Source organism: Hetaerina americana, unplaced genomic scaffold (genome assembly GCF_022747635.1).
Source record: "Hetaerina americana unplaced genomic scaffold, ioHetAmer1.1.p SCAF_7, whole genome shotgun sequence".
Taxonomy (NCBI): domain Eukaryota; kingdom Metazoa; phylum Arthropoda; class Insecta; order Odonata; family Calopterygidae; genus Hetaerina; species Hetaerina americana.
Genome location: NW_027287316.1, coordinates 49,634,398 through 49,651,600, shown reverse-complemented (window position 1 = coordinate 49,651,600; position 17,203 = coordinate 49,634,398).

The window sequence follows — 17,203 nt, the reverse complement described above, 5'->3', positions numbered from 1 at the left end:
CTCTTCAGTTCCCAAGATCTTCTAATAAGAGTCACGGACAATTGATTTCATGCTTATTGCACGTGCCGTGAATGCTCCCCGACTGCTTATCTTTACACCCTGTTCTCGGCTTTCCTCTTGTTTAGTGTCCTTTCGCGGAGCACCTGACTTTCCCATTCTCCAGGGATCACAGGTAACTTCTCTCTAATCATGTGTTAGGAAGGATTGGAAACCTATTATAATTCTATGGAATCAATCATTTTGCGTTACGTACAATTTATTGTTCAGCTTTTCGAGACCTATATTTTATGTTTATATTTTATTTAAATAATTATAATCACTACACTCATAATCAATATACTTTTATTTTATACTGCATGTTTTCGTAGATGTAAAGACATATTTTTGGTGGTTATATTTTGCTTATTTATTCAGTTTTTAATTTTTATATGTACTAACAGAAGAAAAATATTGAAGGTATGTTATCATTTCTGTAAAATCTCAATATTCAATAGTTAGTACTGGATCAGTTCCGATAAAGTGTGGATGGACTGTTTTTTATAGTGCCAGTGCAAGTAAGTTCGTGTACTCCTCTTTTGGTGTTCGCTCGTTAGTTTTGTTCATTGCCCGGTCATCTGGCTGATAAGATTGCATTTGACCCGTTAACCTATCTGAGGTGCACATTTGGAGTCGCAGACTAAATCTTTTCCCCATCGGCGCCTGGCGGTGATGTAAATAAGTCAACGAATCCGATGATTTTTTCAACCATCCGGGCCGTGGGGGAGAATTGGAGAATCAATCAATAAACTCTACATGAGTGTATGGATGATTTTATTAAAAAAATCGGTCTTAAAATCCGTTTTATGGGTATAAGAAAGAATTTACGACGATAGCTGTCCTACCACTATAGTATTCAATCCGATCGATAATTTTCATAGATGGGGCTCATCCAGTGGTAAGCGGTCGGTAATTCGCATATTGAAAGTAAGTCTATGAAATCACGACGCTTGATTTGAAACTGCAGCTATGTAAGTTGATCGTTCGAATTTGAAACCAAGACCCTCCGATCAGCTTTTTCCGTGATGAGTTCCTTGTGTGGAACTCTGTTGGCTGTTTTGATCCCTTGCGCGAAATTCTGCCCGCTGCGGGCTGCTCAGGTCCAACCCTGCTGAATTTTGAGTATATTTCTGGTACTATTTCATCTGTGGGTTTTAATGGTAGCTGTCCGTATTGACGAATCACTATTTAACATCACATGATCACTCCATACCGGAATTGTATTATTTAAGAAGATTTATTGAACCGTTAGCGTGAAAGAGAACAGCTGTCGATAGGGATTGAATAAAACAATGAAGAAACCTATTTATACCCCATTCGTAGGCTTATATAGAGCACCAATGCAATGAGGAAATTGCCAAAGGGTATAAAGTCGTTATGAAACAGCTTTCTATTCAATTGAACTTTGCATTAATTGAATACTGCGTTCTATAGATAAGATAACGTCTTGCAATGTGTTTAGCTTTGACTTTGGTGAAATGTTGTTTGACATTCTTGTAGAATATGAAAAGTATTGCAGTGAGTGCTGTTTTGGAAGAAATAGATTCTCTCATAAAGGTGTCTTATAAATGAGAGGGGTGATTATCAGCAAAGGGTAGAACTTAGCTCCAACTAATCCCTCTTACGTCGGAAAATCCAACATTCAGATCCAGGGTGGTTTCCCAAAATTTCAGCCGTCATTTCAGCAATTTGCCGATTTTATGAGGCTCAACAACCATAACAGTTAAATTGCATCTTTCTGTCGGCCACGGATGGTATCCGCATTCTTCCAGTCACTACAATTCGGTCTATTGGATTCCCTTGCGAAAAATAGGCAAACAAAACTGAAGTTCATGTTTTAGTGCCAATCATAAAAAATGGTACTGCGAGAATACGAGTGTCAACCTGACCTAATTGTTTAAAAAAATTAATTTAGCTGCTTTGAAATAATTGGAAATGCAATTTCTTCTGTAATTACAATAGTATTTTTGCTATGCATTATGGACTCAGTGGTTTAATGAATTACTCTCAGGCAATGGCGACTATACTTATCACTCTTCCATTTGAGTTTGATGCGCGGATTTTGGGATTCAACTTCTGTCTTGTTTATAGGCATTGTAAAAAATTGCTCATTTGAGGTACTTTGGTGCGTTACAGCTCTTCTTCTTAGGTTCAATTTATATTTACTCCAATCTTTCGGTGATTCCTTTTATGCGTTACCCATTACATGCGTTGTGTAGCGATGTAGTTCAGTTTCGGATCTCAGATCAATCATTCAAGTGCTTTCCCTGGTTTTGCTTGTACTCTTTCGTTTCATCGAGTGCAATGTTTTGCTCTAGTTGGGTGCTCAGGAAAGATTTTAGGTGATAAGCCCTGTCTTTGTAGTAATGATATTTAATTGATTGTAATGAACCATTTTCCTTTTACAGTGTGTATTTCGTCTTTTTCTGTTTTAAATACAAATCAATGCCCAATCCTCCTGAAAAAAAATGATTAATTACCGCCCGCTGCGGATTTTATCATTTTATTGTTCATACTGGATGGTGTAAATACCGTTGCTGACCCGTGCGTTTCCATATTTATAAGTTATGTTTGTTTTAAATAATCTGAGTACCCTAAAGTGGTCCACCTAATTTTTCCAGACGCAAATACATTCCAAGGAAACATTGATAACAGATTCAGCGGTTTCATGATATGGGGTAATATTTCTATGAGTGTTCTTTAGAGAATACTGCCATAATCAATCCGATATTGTTTGATAGATAGGGGTAGAGCTCATGTCATACTCATGGTGCGGTCATACCACCTCATGATCTCTATGACAAGTGAAAATCACACATCAGGTTAGGGAGGCCAATTCCTTTCCCTGCGCCGCCTAAGGTTTCCCAGAAAGATCTGGTACCCGAAATATCACACAGCTAGGGTGAACCTGAGGGTGCCCAGAGGCGTGCCCGGAAATCGACCGCGGACCATTGGGCCAGAATTTCAGAGCTCTAACCACTCAACTACCATGCTCTCGTTGTTTTTCTGTTTTATTGTCTCTATATGTTTATTTGAGATGAATTTTCTTGTTGTAAAAATATTGGTACACCGTAGCATTCATAATCACCTGAGCCTTGGGTTGCTGCAAAAACCTAATGAAGTGGATGAAAAATTTCTGGAAGCATTTTATGAGCAAGAACCAAGAAAGACTTTTAAAGAAGACTTAGGCAAATTCAATCAAATTCAGCGCTAAGCTAGGCTTTTGGTTTGGATCTAACTTAATCTGAATTTCGAACTTAATTGACATAAATTAAGAAGACAGGATATGCGCCTGACGAAGGGAAATGTAAACTCTAGCAGTAGATTTTTTAGCAGCCTAAACTGTCTTTGCTTCAAGGATAAATTGTGTTACGGCAAATTAAGTAACGCTAAGTCGTAGTTCCAGACTTAAAGGAACGCGACCTAAATCGCGACTTCGACACAGTTCATCCTATCTACCCAATGCATTCACGTACGTATTAAGGGGAATGAGCTTTCAAATAATTACGCATGAAACGTCCCAGTGAAATCCCTTATGCCATAACTGATTAACAACGGAAGTTCTTCAGTCGTAAAAAAAAATCTGTGGGCATACTCGTGCGGAAAATTACCTCGGCCTGGCGCCGCGCTGGGCATGACGAGACCTGACCGTGTCCCAGTGGATTCCTCCACGTTCCCCGCGGGAGAAAAACAGAATGGGAGCTGGAAAATGTGCCACGAAGGAATATCGGGATTTATGTAAACGTTCGATGGCGCCAACCTCAAAACATGAAACGTCTTTCGAGACTCGGGCGGAAAGAGGTAAATAAGAAAAAAAATACAGGAGAAATGCGTTTTGATTCGTCACAGCGTTGCTGGGTACTGAGAGATAAGGGAGGAGTGAATAAGTCTTACCATTACTGAGAGAAATCACGTCCTGAAAGTTAAACGTTGTGGAGTATGTGATACAAATTGCGGATTCGCCGTATTGCGTTTCATTCACTATCACGTCGGCCAATTGTCTGGGTTTTATTACGGTCGGACAGTTTATAATATAATATTTATTTTGACCATATATAGTCCTTACCTCCGTACTTGTTACGCTTGCCACGAGTCTTTTTCATGATATTGCGTCACACTATTCCCGTTATTCTACAAATATCCAAGGGATAGACTGTAATAATCCTAATAAGACTATACTGTCGACTCTAAATGGTACAATCAGCGTTTCCACGATTTGTAATTTTGTATTCCGTAATTTAATTGCTACCATTCTTTTCGTTGACGAAATGAGACCTGCTTTTTTAGTCACTTATACAGTAAATCCCCTTCCTCATATGCCGCATTATGTCACAATTGCGGAACCTTCCAACAAGATGTGTAGCGAAATAATTTAGGGTAATCATTGCTGGTTAACCTATAATCACTTCATAAAAGTACAATTCGTGTATTTCCTTTATTCAACGTGAATTGGTATCTTCGAGAAACACAATTAGTGCTAGGAAATAGTTGGAAATACGCTGCAAAAGTTGATATTTTTAAAACCATCCAGATAAATCACGTTTTCTGGCATCTATTTCACTAGATAAAGTTCTTTATCGCCATATTTTGGAGTGGTTTGATTTTAATGTATAAAGGGACTAATTGAAATCGATATCATCTTCTTATTTATTTATGTAAGTGTAGTTTTCCTGTAGTCTTTTCTGAGTCGCCGTTTCGAATCAATGATTATTACTCACCTGTTTGGGGTCATGATAAATTTCTGATTCAACATTTCTGAACCTATTATGTTTCTGCGTCGTTATGAATAGCTTCGCTAGGTTTTTGAATCCAAAAAAAGTGTATACAGGGCCTGTATGTTTTATCTTCTCAGATCTTGTCATTCAAAAGTTTCTTCCCTGGATACGTTGGATGGTCATTCATCGTAAAACTTGCTAAGTTCCAGTTTAGCCCATTTCCATGGGGCGTTCCTTCGCGTAATATTTTTCCCCAGCTCTCGCGTCCCCTATTTCCTCTTTGTTTGCCCGCCTTAAGAGCGCCTCCAACCCCATTTCCCCCCGCCACTTGATCGACACTCCCTTTATTCCGACGCGTGAAGAGGGGCAGGGGGGGGGGATAGGATTGATAGATTGCGCTGTGGTGGCCTCCTCCGCGCCATATCACTCTCTCCGTCCCCACCCCACACAACTCCCTCCCCCGCCCTCAACCACCGCTCCCTTTACTCTGCGTCCGGCGCGCGAGCGAAATAGACTCCTGTTACCAGTACGGACGCAGCGCTTGGCTTCATAGGGGGTCTCGGCTCCACGTCCCCGCCCCCTTCCATCCCATTCCTTTGCCCCCGCACCGCCTTCACCATCTCACCGCCACCCAGAAAACACGATCTCTCTCTCTCTCTCACCCAAGCCCGCCTATCACCCGAGTCACCGCGGGAACTGATGAAGGGGGGTCTGCTGCTGGATCGAGAGGGCCTCCCGGGTGGAAAGCCAATTAACGGAGTAATAATGGTCGGTTTCGGAGGTTCGATGGAATGCGGAAAATGGTAAGATGTACTGGTACGTCGAAGGGAGGAAAACAAGAGACTTGTCGCCGAGGGATAGTCCAGGAATACTCCTATCGGAATATAGCTCTAAACCTACAAAATGGAAGGAAATATATTTTTAAAAACTCTTAAAAGACCTTCACTAAGAACCTTTGTGAAAATCTGTAGGTATAACCTTATATTACTCATTTGCTACGAATGGAGGATAGCAGTAAGCTCATTGTTGCATCAAATATACTGACGTCTCCTTATTCCTTTACATGACGATTTCATTGATTCGTGTTGATTACCAATGGCCCACAATTAATCGAATGAGTTTGATTGGAGACGAACTTCTTTCACGTAGCTGAAAGTTCAGGGGTCCTAGCTGCTCAGGATTGCATTGTTATCTGGTGAAGTAACTGATAAGGGTTGTGACGACAGTGATTGTGAAGGGGGAGACGGAGTTAGGCAACTAGGCCTTACTGAAGCTGGCAGTCTGATTTTCCGGTTAGTGGAAAATTGAAATTGTTTGCTCTCATTCTAGTGGCCTCGAATTTCACTGCATCAAGGCGACCGTAAATAGAGCTGGTAAATAAAGGGAACAGCATATAATTAGAACCGGGGAACCACATGCCCCGTAATCGTAATGCATTCGTGGATTCGTATTCAGAATCTTGACCATATGGAGATATCTGGATCGTTTTAAAGGCAACGGATGATGTTATTGCAGTGAGTTCACGTTAGAATCAATTCGAATTGCGCGAAAAAACTATGCTTTGATAAAAATTGTCATTAATGAAGAAAAGTTATCAATATTTACATTCTCCTATGTGGAAATGAAATTCATGGCCCCTAATGATTCTTACTGACGACACATTGTGTATTACAAAATTGCGTATTGGTAATGGTAAAAGAATCTTTTCTTAGCTGCATCTCCTGTTTTATCCTACTTTTATAAACACGGGAGCCCACACACATACATATTTATTTATTTAGCCTTGGTCCGAAAACAGCGCTTTTTGGCCTTTTACATCGGACTATTAACAGCGATATCAATGGACATGATTACGAACACCCACACCCTAGGTGGAGAAAAACCTACCCAAGCGGGAATCGAACTCGCGACCCGCTATCACGATTGGCAGACGAGGGCTTAACGCCGCCGCCACCGGGGCCGGCTCGGCTAATTCATTATATGTATTTGTATATATATGGTAGGTTTTTGGATGAACACAGCTTCTAAATAAAACATTTTCTGACTCTTAACAAAACACAAAATCCAGCATGCTACTCTACATCAGGTCCCTCTTCATCTCTGAGTACTTTCTTCCTCCCTTCATCCCGTCCAACATCCCTATCCTGTCCCTTTGTATATATGTATAGTATGCATATATATAAGTATATATATATATATATATATATATATATATATATATATATATATATATATATATATATATATATATACACAAACACATACATGTTTATAAGCCACAGATTTAATAGGCGAGGGTAGAGCTCATCTAACGCTAAGCCCAACGGACTTTTGAAATTCACACATCAGGGACCTTTTCCTTCCCTTGTGCTGCCTATATTTTCCTAGCTAGGTCTGACACCCAAATTATCACACAGTTTGGGTGACTTTGAAGCTGTTTAGGGAATCGAACGGGAACCTTGCGGTTAAACAGTAGTTTAACGCTCCTCCCACAGACTCTCCCATATCCCTTATATGCATATATGCGTGTGCGTGCACGAATTGGAGAAACAAATTTCTGCCAATTTAAGTAGTGCAGTGAACATTTCAAATAATTGAATGTAGTTTTTGTCTTTGAAAGTCAAAATCATTCAGGAAAATCGATTGTTGTATAACTGTAATTGATTATTCTGATACTTATAAGTATAGAATTGGTGCTCATAAACTTATTAAATGAAAATGTTAATACAGTTCGTGTTTACCAATCAGTTGCCATAAAATATGTTATCTGAAGGAGTTTGAGAGCATAGAGATTGTAAGATGTGGGCATTCTGGATGTGTTGATGAACGCTATCGGTTAATAAAACAAACCACCAGGGGGTAGAGCAATGGACGATAAAATAGGGTAGGGGGTGTGTGATTGAGGATTTTTGCCGGTTAAGGCGTTCGCGTGGGCATTAATCAAGGGCTGTCGTATCGTAATGGTTCAATCTAAGAGGTAAATAAACGAGACGATCTTATTAAATCACACGTCTCAAGGGGCGGTGGAGGCTATACGGAGGAGCTATGGATCTCGGAAACGCATGGCGTTGATACTCTGTGCAAGGAATAAGATTATATTTAGGAATGTTTTTAATGGAGAGAAATAAACAAAAGAAATTAGATTCAGCTGGATAAGTCTTCATTTAACCAACAAAATTGCAGTCGAAATTAGGTTTTTCAAATTATGTTGCCGCAGATAGATGAAGCAATGAAGAGCTCCGTAAGTTTTTATGGGATTTCTTGGGAAATCATGATTGATATTAATTATTTGCGTTAATTCAGTTCAATCCCAATTGGATGTTCATCATGATATTCAGTTATGTTTGCTCATGTTCTAGATGTCTTTCCTCTAGTTATCATTATCTTTGCCCCTTACTTCATCCCTCCTTCAATTTCTGCATTCTGCGAAATATTATTTCACCATTTACTTCCTCTTTCTTCTGCTGTTCTCTTGTAACATCCTTCAGTAAATAGTTTCTTTGTAACGCGTGGCCTATACAATCCTTTTATTTTGTGAACTCAGCTGATCATTGTACTTCTATCTTTAATTGTCTATTGGACCTCCTAATGGCTTACTCCATTCATTCTTTTCATATTTGGTATTCTCCTCCAAACTCACATCTTATGACTCACATTCTTTTTCTGTCTTCCGTAAGGGAATATGCGGCAATTTCAGTCATTAAAAATAATTTTAGCGAAAGAAGTGGGGTAATATGTTGGATTGATATAAAACGGATTAAAATCTTAGAATATATATGTATATATATATATATATATATATATATATATATATATATATATATATATATATATATATATATATATATATATATATATATATATATAGAATAACCTAAATCCAGATTTAAGCTCAATATCTAATGTTACTTTGTATAATTTAGTGTGGGATTCCTTTCTTAAAACTTAAAAATTCGTGAACAGCGTAGTGTTGGTAAATATAGTATTGCTGAGGTTACGTATACGTGTAAAGCCTTCAAAACGGAGTGATTCGGTCTAGATCACTATTCAAGGGTTTTCATGATGCGTCGATACAGTTAGAATGCATTGTATGTACAGGAGGCTTTTGATGCTGAGGGCTTCTCCAAAAACTTGGCAATAATTGTTAGTATGACAGCTGGAATGTCTATCATCTTGATATACCATAACATGGTCGATTTAGTCTTTATTAAAGATTACCTTTTTTACATCGAAAGATTAACGGATATCTTTCTACCATGGAAGACGATAAATGCCCGATTTGAATGTTTAATGATCTTCAAACTTTGTAAATTCACCAAAGCTTGCAGGATACAATCTTACTTTCGGAAACCAGTGAGGAGTCTTTGTAAATATTTTGTTTTGGACAATATTTTTCTAGTAATTTATGTAGGAATCTCTAACCGTTCTGGTGAATTTTTGTGAGCGTCTCCTGTTGGAATAAAACTTAATCCATCATAGGTTGGATCGAGGCATAATATTTGTTCTTTAGTAAGAATTGGGGCATATATCCTATCCACAATAAAATGTTACCGTACAATTATTTATTCATGGTGTTTTTCTCCCCTGATAAAATACGTTTATACTTATCCACCCCTTATCTAATGTTCATTAATACGCCGAAAATTGCAATGAATAATTATCTAACAATATCAATATGAAATAAGAAAACTAAAATTATGTCTTACTAATTATATAGCACATACATTAAGGCTTCATTCAAAAATTAATCTTGGATTCGATATCAGCCCCAGAGATGACTCTTGGGTTAATGGATGGTTATATATCCGTTAGCCACACTAGCTATTAATATTCAACTCAAAGTTAATGGATTATATTTTATCAAAAACGTGCTAACGTGAAACGAAAACGCAAGCTCGTTGGGCACTAAATTCAGAAATGGGAGCAGGCACGACTGCTTCAGTCGTGAACATTAAATCGATAGCTTCGTCTTTCTCGGCATGTCGATTCACCACTGCGAAAAGGTATTTTATTCAGTGTCCTGAATGGGTTTGTCAGTATAGCCACACTGCGGTTCGCCAGTTCATAAAGAAAACCTCTCAGGTGACGTAAATCGGTACAGATCGGCGAGGCAACGAGGCGCGGTCGGTCGCTCGCCGGTCGCCAGAGCGCGCCGTCACGTCTGGGCACTATTTCTCTCCGCCCCGCACGTCGTCGTCTTGACTCCACCGGCGTTCATGTGACACGGTTTCCCAGATCAGGGTCCGACTCCCCGGGAGAGAGTCAATCGGGCTCGCCTCTATGACACGTGCGACCGAGCCGCCCCATCGTCAACGCGTACTTTTATTCCTCCCCTCCTATACTTCTCCCCCCATCACTTCCGTCATATAGCCCCCTTCCCCGCCTCCCATCATCTCCTCCCCGCGAGGACTGTGGGAAATAAGCGCTCTTTCTTCTTTTGTTTTTGACGAACCGAGCGGCGGACTTATTTCTTTCTTCCTCCGTCTTTCCCAATCGGGTCCGCCTCTCGAGCCCCTCCCTTCCGAGCAGCCGTCTCGGCGTCTCGAGGCCCATCGATATAATGGTATTGGAAAGCATTCCCGAGGGGGAGATGTGGAATGAGGAGGAGGAGTAAATAGAAGGTTTGAGAGGAATGGGTTGGAGAGAGGGGAGCGTTGGATGACTGGGAAATGGGGAGGGATGGCTGACGACGAAATGGGGCCGAGTGGCCCCGTATGGAATCGAAGAGGTGCATTAACGTTTTTCCGATTCCAAGTACGAGTATTATCCCGTAAGTCCCTAATTTGCGCGGTTCGGCGTTTCCTTTCACTCGTAAGCTCATATCTTCCCTTTTTCATGCATCCTCTGGGTCCTATTCTCCATTATCTCCCTCCCTCAATTGAAAGAATGGCCCCTCTCCTCTCTACACCCAACCAGCAGAAGCATTTATCTACGTTAGAGTGATTTCGGCCTAATTTGGAGCGCTACGTCAATCGTATGAATGCATGGCCGTTATTTGCTGGCGGGGGGAAAGTTCCTTATCGCTTTGTCAACTAAAGGGCGAATTTCGAATTGAGCTTTCAATATTCAAGTTTTATCTATAGCGTCTGCAAAATTACCTACTTCTTTTTATTGCTGTGGTGGTGGTGTTGGAACGTCACGATCTACAACTTAGTGTGTTTCTCAGCTCGTCATAGACCCGTATTGGAACCACAGATCCCATCTACGATCTTCTACGATCCTTTTCGGAACTCTGATCTTATTATGAGCATTGACATCCTACATTTTCTTTCTCAACGACAGGTATCATCAATAATAGTTTTCGCTAATATAGCGTAATGCCAAAGTTGCTGAACTGAGTTTGGGCAGGCCTTTTTCTAGTATTTCAACTAATGTGAATCACATTGTACTCTTTGAACTTTACTAGTCATGTTTTCGCAATAAATTCGACGGTCTCTGTACGCAATTTGCCATCTTTTAGAATAATTTTGCGTATAATATTTCGACATGAGTGCGGGGACCTTACACTTCTTATCATATCGATTTAATTACTGTGCGTGTAGCATTTTTGAAAAATATTTGACGCGCATTCACGGAATCTAAAGACTCTGTAGGATTATTTGGTGTACGAAAGGTATAGTTGAAACTGAATAATGAGAATTTAATTAAATATTTATACATACCCATATTCAATATTAAATACGTGTGAAATGCAGTTCACATGTATTGTATTTGCATAACGATGGTAAATGTTTCTACTTTACAGTCTTAGTCGTCGAAAACGCCTTAAATGTTGCACTTTTAAGTAAATTTAAAAAAGAATGTCTCTAAAAAAGCAGAAAATATTATTCTGATCGATTCGGAGAGATTCTTATTACATTGAGGAGTACTGTATTTACTTTACTGTACTGTACTTACTTACTGTACTGTACGTATTTACTGTACTGTACTTACTGCACTGTAGGAGTACACAATGGAGGCATATTCTGTATTCCGTAGTTCACATAATGGACATGTATTTATTACAAGTAAGAAAAATATTATGATAATATATTATAGTATCATAACATTATTATGTTGTGCAACCATACTCAAGCAGTAGAATGAAAAGTACCAAATAATAGAATTTTATTTATTTAGTTCCCTACCATTTGTTTAGAAATGTGCCTTCATCTTAGAGAAATCTTTATCGGAAGATCCACCTCCATTTTATTTTAGATGGAGTGGAAGTTCATGGGTGACTATATAACGGCGATTCTTTCGGAAAAGCCTAAATGGAAGAGGTGATTCATTTGGAAGCCCTCTCCTCTCTTTTCACCCCAAACACCACCCCGCCACCCACGAAACCCTGGTTCCCTAATCCCTCATTAGTTATATAAGGGAGTTGGAAGGGTAAGTTCACGCATAAATACGTGAGTTGGTTTTCTCCTCTGAGTCAGGAACGAGGGGGGTGGGAGAGAGAATGAGGGTTAATTGTCTCTTTCCGTCGCACGGGGTGGGCGACATCCCGTGGTGCACGTGATGGACGGTTCGCTGAGGAATTATAGGTAAAGGGGGGTTTATGGGGAGGGAAACGCGAAAGCGATATCAGAGTAGACGGAGGGGGATCGGAGTGGAAGGGGCAAAGGAGATTAAGGGGGTTGTGCGAGGGGTGTGAGAGTATTATTTTTTTTGTTTCGGACCCTTCCCCTCTGCTCACGGTTTAAGGGTGCGGAGGGGGTCGGGATCTCTGATGCCTGGATGAGGGAGTGGGTTTAAGCAAAGGACGAAAGGGTATTACGAGCACTTTATGGGATTGAGGCGGGACCGCCGGTGATTAATCTGGAGGGATCTCCTGGTTTCTCTGTAGGCGGAAGGAGGGTGTGGGGAATGAGGTGCGTGGGAGGTTGGCGAGTGCGGAGAGGAGGTTTTCTTATGGCCGGAGGGGACGAATTAGTGATGGGAGGTGAGGGCAGCGGTCGGACGGAAGTGACACTGCTGCCTTCCTCTATTTACTTACTCCGTCGCGTTCCATTTGTATGTCTACTGCCATACTTCGCAGTGAAACGATGTTGGTTCCCGACGGTGGCTCCCATAACACAAAATAAAACATAACATCCCCCACATCCACCAGTGCTTCTCACTAATTGTGCGTGGCAGTTCCTCGAAATGCGGTGTTACCCCTGAGAAGACGCGCGGAAAATATAAATGTAAATTAAAAAGCCAACAAATCCTATTCCATATTTTAGTATTTAACTCTGAGTTGATAATCTAGCTTCTATAACGGTTATTCGACGATTGGTCAACGCTATTTTCTTCACGTCATCAATGTTTTCGTCTGTTGTTGACGTGTTCGGGCATCCGGCACCTTCTTCGTCGTTCACATTTTCTCGGCCCTCTGAGAACATTTTGTACCACCGATAAACGTTACTTCGGTCCAAGTTATCTTCTCCATATGCCACAGCAAACATTCGGAATGCGTCCTCGCTCTTAATTTCGTTGGTCACACAAAATTCCATGCAGATTCTTTGATCCATTTTTCGGAACAGGTAAAAATCGAAGACAAGCCAAAAAACGTCCCAGCAAAACAGCTATTAACAATTAACTAAGCAATTTTTAAATAGCCGAACTTGTCCGCATAAGTGAGAGGGAGACATCATTCCAACTAAACGTAAAAAAAATCGAAAATCAAATATAATTAACCAGGGAAAATACAAAGTTCGAGAACCAGTTTGAACAGACCTCGTATGTGGAGGAAATGATTAAAGAGGCATGGGAAGAACTGGAGGTAGGAATGAAAATAGTAGGGGAACTCGTAAAATTGCCCTTGTCAGTCAGCCAAGGGGTTGAAAACATTGCTGAGTGAATTGCAATTTCAGTGCGAGAAATATGGGATGAGAATCAATATTAAAACAAATTTATGCTATTTTGCAGAAAAGAACAGGCTGAGCAAAACAAAAAAATAGGAGGGCAAAAACTAGAGCAGGTAGAACAGTTAACATATCTCGAAAATGTTTTTGACCTACAGGGTCAAAGTAGTAGGGACGTAATGAGAAGAATTGAGCTGGGCAAAGAGGCTTTCACAAGGAGGAGGTAGTTGATGAGAGGGACATTGAGTAAGGATATTAAGAAAACTCTGATATGGAGAGTAGCTATGTACGGAGCGGAAACATGGTCATTGAAGGAAGAGGATAGAAGTAGATTGGAGGCTTTTGAAATGTGGGTGTGGAGAAGAATGGTTAAGGTGAAATGGACCAAAAGGAAAACAAATAAGGAAGTACTTGATATGGTGGGCGAAGAGAGGGGTTTGTTGGGAGAAATCCTGTGCAGGCAGGAAAAATGGATGAGGGGCGAATTGATCAGCAGTGGGATATTATAAGGTTTGGTAGGTTTTCGGATGGACACAACTGCCAAATAAATATTTTGTGGCTCCTAACAAAACGCAATCTAATGTACATCAGGCCCCTCTTCATGTCTGTGTACTTCCTTCCTCCCTTCATCCCGTCCAACATCCCTATTCCTATACTGCCCTTTCCTCGTTTGCCTCACATCCTCCCCTCCATTATAGTTTTCAACATTGAAAATGTCTACAGTTAAAGGCTGGGACCGTGGCTTCGGGCGGATCGGCTCTAGCTATTCATACGAGTATAACGTCAAAACTCAGGGTGATGAGCAGTTCTTAAAATCTACCACTACTTATGGCTGCTAAACTTAATCCAAATCTGTCCGTGTCGGTTTGTTATTATTCACTATATGTTGCAATCTCCCGCTGCAATACATGTCACCGGCTTGCACCAGTAATCAACGCAGTTAAATTTGAAATATTTGATTTTTTGCGAACAAAACTTTTGAAAAATCCATGCACACTCGCCTAATTATTCGTATTCAGACGATTTCACATTGAAAACGTGTAAACCAATACCTTAGAGATTTTGAATAAGCAATTGGTGCACAGCAGCAAAAATTCTATTTCATGAAATTATCCCGCCCATCTCAAAAATTGATCATTTTGCAAAGATTTACCTGCTGAGTAGAAGTGCGGTGGGTATTTGGGTTGGTATATAAAGTATCGGTAGCATTTATTTTCTGACGTCTGCGTGAAGTGCTGAATTCAGACCATTGTTAAGTGTGCGCATGGTCGCATGTCGTATTGGCATTCATAAAATGACAATGCACACCATTATTACTGAAAATTTGACGATGCGAATGATCTGCGCTAAACTCGTTCCGAAGGTCTGTACGGACTACCAAGAGCAAGAGTCGAGAGTGTTTGCTTGCGAATAAGACCTTCTGCTACGGCATCGCGACGATTCCCCAACCCCCTACAGTCCCGACCTGGCACCAGCAGACTATTTCTTATTCCCAAAAGCGACATCCTCCCTCAAAGGACTCCACCATGGGACCCTAAGTGCCGTCAAAGAAGCTTGAACGCCTACCTTTAAGTTCCTTCCAGAATCCGTCTACCAGGAAGCCTTTGAGTCGCAGAAAAGTCGCTGGAAAAAGTTTGTCCTCGCTCAAGGAATTTACTTTGAAGAATTTTGAGACAGTGGAGCAATATCTAAAACAAATCTATTTTTCCGAAAATGTTCCCGCTTCGTGCAAGTTTCGCAAAATAGAGGCCTAACAAAACGTATATTTTTTTCTCCAGTTTTTCTCTTTAATTGTGAGAAAGCATTTAATAGGTATCATCTCAGTTTAAATTAAGAATATGCGAAGTATTTGCCAATGATGACTACCCAGCAATTGAAGTAGAAGCTCACTGAGTGTGATTATGGGGCGAAGCAGAGTAATCTTACGTTTTTGTAGTTTATAGCTACTCCAAGACAAAATAGGGTGGTAATTCAAGTTTTATTGATGAATTAAAAACGGATCATCGGTAGATTTTGTAGCGGTTTCAGCATTTTGAAGGACTGCGCTTAAGACGAAGAAAAGAATTGGGTGAGGAGATGGCCTGAATATAATTGCACATGGCAGAGGAATTTCTTTCCTCTATGGCATTTATTTAAGTCCGTTCATTTCAGATAATCCATCTTTTCTTTTTCCTCATTCCGCTCTCTGGTTTTCTCTCCCATCCCCCCGCTTTATTGTTGTACGTCAGAGGGCGTTTTAACGCATTAATCCATTGATAACTCTTCCCATGTCCCAATCTTTTTTTCTCTTTTCCTTCTCCCTATTCACTTTTATCTTTGCGTCTTCTCTCCCTCGCACGAACACACCAACACATGTAGTCGTTCTCTCTATCTTGCTCAGTCCTCACATCTCCTTCGCCTCCGGGTAATCCGTTTTGGCGTTCATCCATCATCCAGCCACCACTCCATACATGCCCGTGGCCATTCCCTCTCTGCACCCTTGTACCTGCTACCGGGGAGCTTGTCCTCCCGTCCCCTTGGCGAACCCTCGTGGGGCGTCGTCCCTAATTCAGTCACAATATATATCGCTGATTAATTTCGGACGGGCGACTTCGGGGGCATTGGGGATCCAAGACGCCGTTATTGTTTCTTCCCTGTCCTTTTTTATTCTCTACCTCACCGAACGGTGATCACTCAGGCGTCCGCGCGGAAGCGATTATTCACGTGGGGAAACTTCTGTTCTCGTTACTCCGTTGATTTCTCTAACTCGTTTCAATTGATTTTCTGAGTTGGGCCCCTAAGGGAGACTTTTTCTGTTGCCGCTCACCCCAATTTTCCTCCGTCACCAGAATTATTACATTTGGTTTTGTTTTTTCCAGCGTTGTTCCCTTCTAATAATTTGACTATATCTGCCAAGTCTTCGTCAATTAAACAAGGGAGCTGATTTCCATTTTTTCAAGAATTTGGCACAAGTGTACACTTCATAAACCTTTTGTATTATTGCGTATTGCACACATTAAACCTGTCATGTATTCACCTGCTATTTGGCAGTTGATCACTTAACGTGGTGTTAGAGCCGTGAAGATATCACTACCATATATCTCCTATAAATAAGAGAATATTTAATTTTCTGTTATTACTTTTACCATTTAAATAACAGAATTTGTTTTTTAAGAGCGCTTCATCCTCATCGATTTTTAACAATATTGTTAAAGGATCCTACGATTCTGTTGTATGGGTTTGATAAATAAATAGGAAATGAGACTAAATAATATGTTTGTGTGCATAAAACATAATATACGCTGACCAAATACGCGGGACACAGGCTATGTGCAAGTTTTTGTTAGTAAATTCTCAGTCTCACCGTGACCTGGATGCGTTATTTCTTTCACGACACCGGTGATGACTTCTGTGCAAAGACCTAGTATTTCTTAGGAGGAGGTTTCCAATCCCTTTTTGAGGGCCAGAGCGTATATTCCTAACCTTGTTCCAGAAACTGCGCACCTCGCTCCTGTTCTGGACGCTGGGCTATGGAAGTGGGTTTCTTATTTTCTCGTTTCGTACGAGTTCTTTCCAGATCTCTAATCCACTCGCGTGTGATCTAGCCTTTCAGCGTGGGTCACCGCGAGGAGAGATTTCATGAAA